This window comes from Oncorhynchus gorbuscha, linkage group LG08, assembly GCF_021184085.1.
Source record: "Oncorhynchus gorbuscha isolate QuinsamMale2020 ecotype Even-year linkage group LG08, OgorEven_v1.0, whole genome shotgun sequence".
NCBI classification, from domain to species: domain Eukaryota; kingdom Metazoa; phylum Chordata; class Actinopteri; order Salmoniformes; family Salmonidae; genus Oncorhynchus; species Oncorhynchus gorbuscha.
The window spans coordinates 55,649,037-55,661,978 of record NC_060180.1 but is presented as its reverse complement, the minus strand read 5'-3'; the positions used below and the strand labels follow the sequence as shown (position 1 = coordinate 55,661,978).

The following is a 12,942-nucleotide window of genomic DNA, read 5'->3' as shown; positions in this document are numbered from 1 at the left end:
AAGACACATTCTAGAAACAATTTCTTGAAGTTATTAGCATGGTATTTACTGGCATTAGGCCAGTAAATACTATGTTTACGGAGCACCACACACCCCACTACTACACCAGGCACAGCCAGATACGGGCTAGGCCTAGTGTCAGCCTCGTGGCTTAGTGGAGTTGCACATAGCATTGAATTACACTATTCTGGGGTTTCCGGTTTCTGCTAAGGATGATTGGCTGCAAAGCATATTCTCTTTGGATTGTTTCCTTTGCAATGGGTGAAAACAAAATACAAGCTCATTTCAGTCCAACTAACAATAAGGCAATCTCAAAATAGACACACTAAATATTGGCTAAGAGGGTAAAACAGGAACAAGAGCCATAGCTTTGATGAGGACGAGTGGAAATGTGCAGAATCAATCTGAATCTACTGTATGAGAGTAAACAGAAGCTTGAGGTAACCTATGAATATCCACAACTGAGACTGACATAGACACAGGTTGGTACATGCTCGAACTGTACATTGGCATTGACTTACAGCATGACCAAGAAGCATCCAAACTCATGGAACAATATAAAGGTATCTGTTCAGCTGAGAAATTAATGTAGCCTTTGTAGGTATAGACATATATAAAATGTTTTTTTTTGTTGTGGTATAAGAGGTACAACAAACATTTAGATGTTACTCAACAAAGAATAATGGGTTACATAAACAAGATGGAAATGTCAGATTCAGGCCATGCGGGTAGGGGTGGTTTAATTAGCTATTGTGGAATGAACAGTGATGACATACAAAGATCTCTTTGTGAACTCCTTCTAAGATAGACATTCTAGCCAAATGCTGCTGAGAATGCTGTGAATGCTGTGAATGTGGAATCCTTTTTCAAGGCCATAATCTCTGCTACCATCTACGGGCCCTCCATGCACTGAACACCCCACACGTGCACAGAAGCACACACACACACACACACAGAAGCACGTGCACATGTGCGCTAGGCCAGTCCTGGTTAATCTTTTCACTGGATTAGTGGAATCATGCCTTGGCCCAGTAATGGGCACTGACTGTTTTGTTGATATATCACTGGGAACTGTGTCTGTGAGTGGTAGGTGCAGATTTTTACAACCCACCAAACTTAAGTCAGAACTGCCTCCTGTGGTTACTGCTGGGGGGTTGTTCTTAAGAGCTAGGGTAACGTAGTGGCTTGATGTCAGACTGGAACCTAGTAAATATTGACCTCAATACTGACTAACCACTTATGCTGAGTTTAGACGAGGGGTGCAAAAAACATCATACCAGTCGTTATAGCAGGACAAGAAAGCAAGAAAGAGGGTGACAGGAAGCAAGGCAGCACGACAGTATGCGTTGCTATGGTGATTTCAGTAAACAAACTTTGCAAGTCAACATTCGGTAGAAAACAACCCTATGCTCAGACGTTGAAATATTTGAATTCTGGAGGAAAGTTCTGTCTACTGTGGTGCCTGACAGTATTCACCGCCAGCCTCAACGGCATTTACCGTCGTGCTCTGATTGAAAACAATGACATCCGGTTGGCCGTGTCACCTGAATTTGGACAGCCATGGGTGAGTAATTACTCTGTAATTGAGTCGGTGTGGTTTCGGGCAAATTCCCCTGCATATTCCACTCAACCAATGAGAACATTAACATATTATTGCCATAAAATATCAAATCAATACAAACAGAAGATGCAGGACAGATAATTCAAAAGTTTGACTTTAGATCTGATGAGGGTAGGCCGATCATTTCATACCAGCATGAATGACGATAAAAATGCCCAAAAAATATGCAATTATGGGCCAGCAAAACATGTTGAACAACATAGTATCGTGATAGCACGGGGAGGAAACTTCACAGTGGCATAGCATCCTGTTCCATACTTGTTCCAGGTTTTTTTAAACCTGTCACTGATATTCACACTTCTACTCAATACAACACATATGGCATTTAACTTCCCACTGTTCACTGTATAACAGAATACTGCATATAATGGCAGAGGCCTACCCATTTGAAAAGGCCTACCTGTGATTTGGCTGGAGGAATGGCAGAAAGAATATACATGCCATTGTGTCAGTAAGAGGAAATCTCACACACCTACTCATTCAAGGGTTTTTCTGAAATTGTTTATTATTTTCTACATTTTAAAATAATAGTGAAGACATCAAAAATATGAAATAACACACTCTTCACATTCTCTCTAACAGCTTCATGAGGTAGTCACCTGAAATGAGTAGGTGTGTCCAAACGTTTGACTGTATACTGTATGTAAAGTGTCAAATTGAATCAACTCTATATCTGACATGGTACAGGTGTCTCCTTTATTAAGCCCAGAACCATGTGTGTAACGTGTATACTTTTGTTTTCGAAGTAGATTTGTTTCAGACTACCAACAATCCCTTTGTGTGACCCTGATTTAGATCACTGCAGTAAAAAGTTAAACACATTAGGCACCAAACAGAATGTAAGGAGCACCAGAAAGAGATAGATTTCTGATTGTTTAGGCTTACATTAGGCCTATATAGTTATACAGGGATTAAACGATATACCATGTATCAACTTTGCTCGCTCTGCGCGCTTCTCCAATGTGTCAAATGTACAAATTTAACATCGGGAGACTGATCAGGGTCTCCAACTCCACATTTGAAAAGCTGATGGAATAGATGTGCATGAAGAGCAGATGGAGAGAGGCACAGGTGAGTGATGGCTGGAAGGGGATGTAAACTGGCAGATTACAGCTGCCACACGTGATATGTGCATGAAAGTGAAGTGGACATTATTGAACAGGCACATACAAGAGAAGAGTTGCTGTTGCTTAAAAAAATGTAACAGGATTTTTTTTTTTTTAAACATCATAAACATTTTATAACAGCCGCCAGCAGGTTAGATCGGTCTGGCTGAAAAATGTTGTAGTATCGTATGAAACAATCATTAGTAGCCAACATAAACACGTATACTAAATAATATATGTAAAGACAAGATTAATAAATCAAGAATAGTGTGATGGGTATAGGGTGATAACAATATTAGTGTGATGACAATATTAGCCTATCACTTGTGAATGATGCCCAGCATAAGGCAAGAAATAAATACTTTTTTTGCCAACTTTTTCGAATCATAGTCCCACACCTCATGTAGCCCATCCCATAGGCCTTTATGTTTGATAAGGTTTGTGTCACAACTAAAGTGACCAAATAACTTCTTAAAATTCAGCACATTAATCTGCTTTACAAGGGGTGTAAGAGCCTAACTGTCATACATAAAGAGTGTGTGAGTTTCAAGTTTGGGGGAGATCATTTTCACCATAAAATGCACCTTTAAAATAAAAGAATTACATGCAAAATTGCATTTGCGGTCTCTTTTGATAATGGTGTTTTCCACTAATGGAACATTTTCACTTATAGCCTACTACCATGTGTGCATTGCTGAGTTTATAACGTGAATAAATAAACTAATAGTTTATCAACATTTAAAGCTAAATGTTCTAATCTGTTGCTTAAATGTAATGTAAATGTTGCGTCAGCCACAATGCTTTTTTTTATGCTAGTGGTTGTATTCATTTGGGATCTATTGCATCCCACAATAGTCTCTATTGCATCCCACAATAGTCCCTATTGTATCCCACAATAGTCCCTATTGTATCCCACAATAGTCTCTATTGCATCCCACAATAGTCTCCATTGCATCCCTCAATAGTCTCTATTGCATCCCACAATAGTCTCTATTGCATCCCACAATAGTCCCTATTGTATCCCACAATAGTCTCTATTGCATCCCACAATAGTCTCTATTGCATCCCACAATAGTCCCAGACTATGTTTGGAATATTTGTTTCACGCACAGAATAGGTCAACTTTTGTACTATGGGGGATAGTAGACTGACATTGACACATTTTGCTGTTCGTTAGGCCTACTCATCTTGTTGGCTGACGAAAAGTACATGTGGACAGTTCAATATGCACCTCGGAATTGTATAAGGACACGCGCAGTTGCGTCCCATATCTATCTTCACTTGTAGCCTGTGAGAATGACCCAATCACGTGATGCAGACCCATGTGAGAGGTTCTTCGTAGCGCGCAGCACTCAGGGAGAAGGGTACAATTTAGCACACTGGGCCAAGGGCACAATGGCCACAAAAGGCATGGATCTTTTTAGGATGCATTACGGCCACACAATGGGGATGCAGCCGTGAAATTCGAGGCAATATCAAGTGCTTGTCAAATTGTGAATGAGAGACTGATAAAGTGTGTACAGCCTGCGCAAAAAAACTAAGAGAGCATCACTAGAGTTGCATCATGCAGCTTTACAACGTATTACAAATCTAAACATATAACTCTAAATTAAGCATATAGGAGGACCTATTTCTTTGTTAACCGCTCAACACAGAATAGCCTCATGTGCACACTCCCTCAAATCATTTGGAGAAAATATCCTTTCCATTTTATTCAGCTTTGTTCAATTGTATTTTTCATAATATAAAATAATATAAAATAATGCCACGGAATTCTAAGCAAATCTTGTCTGCTAAATGAACTAGTGTAGCCCACAGCCATTTGGCATAGCCAGATCAGGACAACTATGCAACTCTGTTCTTCTGATGTAGACTACATTTTCTTCATATCATGATTCTTTAGACCTGTCTAGAATAAATGACAGAGTCATTGTGAAGGTGTAGGCTATATTACATGGCTGTATTAGACTTTTTAAAATGTAGATGTTACAAAGGTCTGCATCAGTGGCTTGTAGGTTGTGTGTGGAAGCCAGGAAATGCTAAATGTGTTTATGTTAATTCACGTCAATTACCATAAGACCGACAGTTATTTCTTTGACAATCACTGGGCTGACAAATTTTCGTGACCGCCACAGCCCTACGTGGCAACACTAATCCCTGCTACTCCAAATACTGCATGGCTGGCATTCTGAAATGTGCTCTTGTAGACGCCTGGTTAGTTGTGAGATATGCACCGCTAACACCCTCCCGAAAACAACAATGAGAGCAAAAGTACACAGTGGACACGGCAATCTACTTTCAGATTCATTATAGAGCTTTGGGAAATGTCCATTAGGGCCTACATGCTGTTTTTGTTTGTCTGTCTCTCACCCATACCTCCTCTTGAGTGTCTTACCACAATGCACAAGTGAGAGTCACAGTGACACTTTCCTCATTCACTCACTGTGATAACTGGAATTTAGTCTACCCGGTAGGTCTATGCTACACACTGCTACACACTGTCTGTGACGGTAACTGAATAACTTTGTAACTGATGGCTACGGATGAAGACCACCATGAGAAACATAAATAAGTTCAAACTTATTTAAATCAAATTGTATTGGTCACGTACACATGGGTGGCAGATGTTATTGTGAGTGTAGCGAAATGCTTGTAAATAGGCCTACATTCATTTTTCATTCATTTTTATTAACTTTATCTTCATGTAGATAAACTTGACCTAATTGCGGTACTGTTTACCAGTGATCATAAGCAATTGTTTTGCAAACGTAGTCTGTCTACATCTCTTCCTCATTCCAACTGTCGTTTGATTCTCAAGCAGCTAATCCGCTAGATGTGTGGGATGTAGAAGCGCTAGCCTATAGGCTATGGCACTTCAGTAAAAAAAATGCTTGATGTGTGGACTTTCTTTTATACAATGCATGTTTTCATTGCTTGCTTGTCTCTTTTCAAGCTGCAATACGTAACTTTTGAGGGCGACCCGACCAAATCCACGTATAAAATGTGAGTTATAGATCTGTCATTCTCATTGAAAGCAAGTCTATGAAGCGGTATATCTGTTCTATGTGCACTATTTCTATGCTTCCCGTTCTTAAGTTTAGTTTTTGGGTGGTTTACTTTCGGTTTTGTACACCAGCTTCAAACTGCTGAAAATACAATATTTTTGGTTTTGGAAAATATATTTCACAGTGGTTAAGATGGTACAATGATTCTTTACACTATACTTGCTTGTTTTGTCAGAAACTGAAATTAGGCGAACTATTAGAATTTTAGCAACCGGGAAATGGTGCAGCAATTTCAAAAAGTGCACCTTTAAAAAAGGTTGGATGTGTCTGACTATTCATGAATTATTAAACAGCAGCTAACAAAGTTGTTTTGACTCGGAGGTCTATAATGCACTAATGTTGTGCCAAATGGACAATGCTACCAATCCTATCCAACTTGGCATGATATAATTTGATACGGAATCTTTTCTTAATTTATAGACTAATCAACACTGATAAAAAGGCTATGGACATGTTCCATGTATATGTTTCTATTTGAATGATTGTCAATTTCATCTTCATACTATCGCATAGCTGTCTCTCCCCTTCATACATTCCTTGTCAATTCATTATCTTATACCTTACTTTCGGAAAGGTTTTTTAATAAGTTTTAACCTCTAATGACTCCCCATCCCGCATGAGGGAGCGTAATCATCGACTGACACTAATTAGCATAATGCAACGGACATAAATATTCCTAGAAAATATTCCTATTCATGAAAATGACAAGTGAAATATATTGAGACACAGCTTAGCCTTTTGTTAATCACCCTGTCATCTCAGATTTTCAAAATATGCTTTACAGCCAAAGTCACGGAAATCAGAAAAGCAATCAAATTAAATTGTTTACCTTTGATGAGCTTAGGATGTTTTCACTCACGAGACTCCCAGTTAGATAGCCAATGTTCCTTTTTTCCAAAAATATTATTTTTGTAGGCGTAATAGCTCCGTTTGTTCTTCACGTTTGGCTGAGAAATCACCCAGAAAATATTCCAAATTAGCTCCATAATATCGACAGAAACATGGCAAACGTTGTTTATAATCAATCCTCAAGGTGTTTTTCAAAGATCTATTCAATAATATATCCACCGGGACAATTGGTTTTTCAGTATGACCGATTGGAATAATGGCTACCTCTGTATTTTACACGAGAATCACTCTGGGAGCCATCAGGTGACCAGTTACGAAATGTAGCCGCTTACGGGTATTCTTCAACATAAATGCGTAAAACTACGTCACAATGCTGTAGACACCTTGGGGAATACGGAGAAAAAGTAATCTGGTTGATAGCCCATTCACTGCTCAATAGGGACGCATTGGAACGCAGCGCTTTCAAAACATGAGGCACTTCCAGATTGTATTTTTTCTCAGGCTTTCGGCTGCAATATCAGTTCTGTTATACTCTCAGACAATATTTTTACAGTTTTGAAACCTTTAGAGTGTTTTATATCCTAAGCTGTCAATTATATGCATATTCTAGCATCTTATCCTGACAAAATATCCCGTTTACTACGGGAACGTTATTTTTCCAAAAATGAAAATACTGCCCCCTATTCACAAAAGGTTTTAAGGAAGGGAGAAATATTTGCTTGAGTCTGACATACTGGTGGCTTTGATTGACCGGTCCTTTTACGTGGGTGTGCGTGTCAGTTCACTGATTCTCTCTATAGGCCTATATGTCCATTCAGAAAGTTCTCTAAAGTAGCCTGTCTGAACTCTCTCTTTAATAAGAATCAAACGCTCCTGTCATGTTTTCATCTTGTAAAAGGCCTTTTAGGAAAGGCCCTTTCTCACCAAGTCCGTTATTTTCATCAGACACATTCGGAAGAAGAAGAAAAAATATGATAAACGAATATCGTCCTCCAAAAATCAATGATTTATTCGTAACATGTTAGATACATCTTCGCATGCGAAAATAGGATATTGACCAATAGAAATGTAACGGTTCTCTTGGTGTGAAGGAGAGTCGGACCAAAATGCAGCGTGTAGATTGCGATCCATGTTTTAATAAACAAACGTAACACGAATCTAAATACAAACACTACAAAAAACAATAAACGTAACGAAAACCGAAACAGCCTATACTTGTGTACACTAACACATAGACAGGAACAAGGACACTAAGGACAATCACCCACGACAAACTCAAAGAATATGGCTGCCTAAATATGGTTCCCAATCAGAGACAACGATAAACACCTGTCTCTGATTGAGAACCACTCCAGACAGCCATAGACTTTGCTAGATCACCCCACTAGCTACAATCCCAATATATACACACCACATACAAAAACCCATGCCACACCCTGGCCTGACCCAATACATGAAGATAAAAGCAAAATACTTCGACCAGGGCGTGACAGAACCCCCCCCCTAAGGTGCGGACTCCCGAATGCACCTCAAAACAATAGGGAGAGTCCGCCGGACGTGGACCCCACTCAGTCAATGTCTTAGTCCCCTCTCCTCGCGTCCCTGGATAGTCCACCCTCGCCACCGGCCATGGCCTAGTAGTCCTCACCCAGAACCCCACTGGACTGAGGAGCAGATCGGGACTGAAGGGCAGCTCGGGACTGAGGCAGCTCGGGACTGAGGGAAAGCTCGGGAGTGAGAGAAAGCTCGGGAGTGAGAGGAAGCTCAGGCAGGTAGATAGATCTACCAGATCCTGGCTGACTGGCGGATCTGGCGGATCCTGGCCGACTGGCAGATCCTGGCCGACTGGCAGATCCTGGCAGATCCCGGCTGACTGGCGGATCTGGAAGAGTCTGGTTGACTGGCAGATCTGGAAGAGTCTGGCTGACTGGCAGATCTGGAAGAGTCTGGCTGACTGGCGGATCTGGAAGAGTCTGGCTGACTGGCGCATCTGGAAGAGTCTGGTTGGCTGGCAGATCTGGAAGAGTCTGGTTGACTGGCAGATCTGGAAGAGTCTGGTTGACTGGCGGATCCTGGCAGACTGAAAGATCTGGCTGCTCCATGCTGACTGGCGGCTCTGGCTGCTCCATGTAGGCTGGCAGCTCTGGCGGCTTCTTACAGACTAGCAGCTCTGGCGGCTCCGTGCAGACTGGCAGCTCCTTGCAGACTGGCAGCTCCATGCAGACTGGCATCTCCTTGTAAATTGGCAGCTCCTTGCAGACTGAGAGGCGGGAGACTCCGACAGCGCAGGAGAGGCGAGGCGCACTGTAGGCCTGATGCGTGGTGCTGGCACTGGTGGTACTGAACCGAGGACATGCACAGGAAGCCTGGTGCGGGGAGCTGCTACCGGAGGGCTGGGGTGTGGAGGTGGTACTGGATAGACCGGACCGTGCAGGCGCACTGGAGCTCTTGAGCACCGAGCCTGCCCAACCTCACCTGGTTGAATACTCTCGGTCGCCCTGCCAGTGCGGCGAGGTGGAATAGCCCGCACTGGGCTATGCAGGCGAACCGGAGACACCGAGCGCAAGGCTGGTGCCATGTAAGCCGGCCCAAGAAAACGCACTGGGGACCAGATGCGTAGATGTAGTTTGTTAATAAGAAATTTGTGGAGTGGTTGAAAAACGAGTTTTCATGTCTCCAACCTAAGTGTATGTAAACTTCTGACTTCAACTGTATGTATTACAAGCTTACTAGACCTACCACACATGCCTTTGATTTAGGCCTATACAGTGTAAAAAACAGTAAGAACACTTTCCTAATATTGAGTTGCACCCCTCCTTTTGCCCTCAGAATATCCTCAGTTTTTTTGGGGCATGGACTCTACAAGGTTTTCAAAGCTGGCCCATGTTGACTCCAATGCTTCCCACAGTTGTCAAGTTGGCTTGATGTCCTTTGGGTGGTGGACCATTCTTGATACAGAAACTGTTGAGTGTGAAAATCCCAGCAGTATTGTAGTTCTTGACACAAACCAGTGTGCCTGGCACCTACTACCATAACCCGTTCAAAGGCTCTTAAATCTTTTGTCTTGCCCACAAACCCTCAATGGCACACATACATGTCTCAATTGTCCTCCATGTCACATCCATGTCTCAAGGCTGAAAAATCCTTCTTCATGCAGATTCTGCAAACGTTTTTGTTACAAACTGTTTACTCCAAATGGAAAACGCAAGCAAGAGTTTCTATTAGACAAATTCAGGTAGGTCCCGTTTCGTTCCATTTGCTTCAGTTTGGTTCTTGAACGGTTTCCATAATGAATAAACCCCAGGGGTGTAGGCTAATCATTAGTACAAATAGTTCAAACAAAAATGTTGATTGGACCAAAACATTAGGAACACCTGACAATTGAGACTTGGATTGTGTATGTGTGCCATTCAGAGGGTGAATGGGCAAGACAAAATATTTAAGTGCCTTTGAGCCAAGTATGCTAGTAGGTTCCAGGCGTACTGGTTTGAGTGAGTCGAGAACTGTAACACTGGTTTGGTTTCTGCACTCAACAGTGTGTATCAAGAATGGTCCACCACCCAAAGGATATTGAGCCAACTTTTGAAAAAAAACACACTGCCACTAATAACAATAAGTCACTCAGGAACTAATAAACCAAATAATTGTTTAGCCATTTGAAAATTCTCACAAGTCTTTTAAAGACATAGCCTATTTCCCAGCTTTTACACAAGCATCAGAGTGAGTATGGTTATAGACAACAACTGACAATAACCAAAGGTTACTGTTACTAACAAACACATTAGATAGGGGAAATCCACAAATGTTCATGGGGATTACAGGTGTTAAATTAAAGCTACAGTCCTATATTAGGTGAAATTAGTTAAATATAACTTACAAATGTCTCATGCTTAGTATAACTGTATCATATTGTCATAATGGAAGATCTCAGGCTCTAATAGTCCATTGTTTATGTTTTCCTATAATTTGAGTGTGAACAAACAGGCCCCGAAATATGTCTAATAACACCAGCTTGATCTATGAATTATAGGATGATGAGCTACGCTATTTCCCCAGGCTGACCAAACCCAATCCCTCAGTTTACCAAACAGTGTCAGGATGTTGAAACGGCAGAATGTGCCTTTAATATTGGTTGACCTCTTTAAGCTAAGTTAACTTGTTGAGAAATGTCCAACGTTGCTTTATGAAACCACAGAGACTTCTTCTATATTGATGAAGCCCTGACATCATTGAATGGATATGTTGATGATTCTCACAGCATCTAATGTCTGAGAATCGTCAACATATCCATTCCATGATGTCATAACAACAACTAGGGAAGTAGCTTACCGTTAACGTTATCTGACACTGCCACGTGTTGAGTAGCAATGTTGAAATTGGTTTTAAATATCTGTAACCACCGCACAACTGTAGCATGAGTTAATTCAAAAAGAAGTAACGGTGATATTACAAATAGTAAGTACAGCCAGTTGCAGATAACCTGTTATAACTGGAGTGAATAAGCTAACACTGTGTGGGCAAGCGGTTGAAATGGCTATTTATCTCGTCCTTCTTACCAAAATGTGTATCATACTCGGAGTAAACAACTAGCTAACCACCAAGCTAATTTTAATTAACTTTAGTAAAGTCAAGGCAAAAAATCATATATTTCAGCATCCACACATGGCTAGCCTAAGTTACGTGCCCATGTCTTTACTGTGGGTTAACATTAAAGTTGATTGATGCTCCTATTCAAACTACTGAACGTACCAAGAAAGCTAGCTATAATAATGTATGATCATCTTATTGCAATGTTTTGTGTCATTGGTTGCTTACCATAGCGTGGTGTCGTATAGATCGGGTGGCAGGTTGTGTCAATTCGGAATTTTCAGTTGCATCACCTTGTCTGAAGTCTTCCTCTTCGCGGAGTTTCTTCCCTCCTCCTTTTTTCTCAATCATTTTCTACGCCCACGAGGGGTCTTGAATTATGAGCTGCTGCGCGTGCATTGATCCAGCCACCTACAAATAATACTAATAGGATAATTAAAATGATTCATTTAATATGATCTATACGGCCGCCACAACCTGTTTAATCAAAGTCCCATCCAAGACCCCATTTCTAGTAAGCTACCTTGTTATTCACCGACCTGTTAGAATGGACATGTCTTGTCCTGTGGTGTAAAATTAAACACAACAAAGTAGCCTAGGGTAAGCTTGTCCGGCTGAACTGAAACTGTGGAATACCCCCCCCCCCCCCCCACAAACAGATGATGATGATGATGATGATGATGATGATGATGATAAGCGATAGCCTACTATCATGCATGATGATCACACTTTAGGTCATGCAGGTTTTCTGACATATTTTTGAAGCCTGCGTGCGTGCACATGCTGAGAACGAAATAGGTCCTTTGTGTGATAAATCGGTCTGCAAGAAACAGAAAAGCTTAAGCTATAGCCTACTATGCATTGTAATTTAGCCATCCTATATCATGGAATGAGCAATGACAATCTCGGGATTATGTCAAATCTAATAGCTGTCTACAAGTATGTATGTATCATTCACAGGATGTCTTTGCCAATGTCAGTGGAGAGAGACAGCTGTGGTGTTCAAATGATGATAATGGCATCCACATGTCATTGAAGAAAGAGAGCTATTTCATTCAGAAAAAAAGAGGTTAAGAAAATGAGTAGGCTAAAGGATGAAATCTAATTCGGAGATAGATAATGATTTACCTCGTTGTTAAAACAGGCGGGAGGCAGAGTCGTGGGGGATTTCAGAGAAGGCAGTGCGCTGCGTAGTGGCAAGTTTCGACAATACAGACTGGGGAGAGAGAGAGGCTTCCCATTGTATTACATGGGCCCTGTTCTCTGTTGTAATACTTATAAAATGCAGCTTTGCATCGTTCCAGGGCTTGCTCTAGCCGCTTTGACGGCCGTAAAAGGGTATTTGGTTGGGGTGCCCTCCACCTCGCTGCAAAACATTTTTAGGTGAGAACCATTTAATTTCCTGCAATTCAACACATTTTGCTATGGGGAATAAAGAAAATGTTGCCGCTAAAAAGCAAGATTTCTGCAATTCTACCTACTAATTCGCAAAGGGGCAGGGATTAACAAAAGCTATCCCTGTTTTACAGCAAATATCCTGCAATTACCCATTTTGCCGTTGGGTGGAGAGCAGTGGGGAACCGCCTGGGCCCTCTACTCCCTCAGAGAGGGCCTAAGGATAAATACACATTTTTTAAATCTTTATTTAACTAGGCAAGTCAGTTAGGAACAAATTCTTATTTTCAATGATGTCCTAGGAACAGTGGGTTAACTG

The 12,942-nt window shown here is 41.3% G+C and overlaps 1 protein-coding gene across 3 annotated transcripts in view; it reads right to left on the bottom strand.

Annotated features, from left to right (window-relative positions):
* The window catches only part of LOC124041856 (sodium- and chloride-dependent glycine transporter 1-like), a 96,590-nt gene extending 84,970 nt beyond the window's left edge, over positions 1-11,620 (bottom strand). For all 3 annotated transcript variants that reach the window (XM_046359930.1, XM_046359931.1, XM_046359932.1), the window contains exon 1: positions 11,457-11,620. The gene's annotated coding sequence lies outside the window, so the exon portion shown is untranslated. The remainder of the gene's footprint in view (positions 1-11,456) is intronic.
* Positions 11,621-12,942: the final 1,322 nt, after the last annotated feature.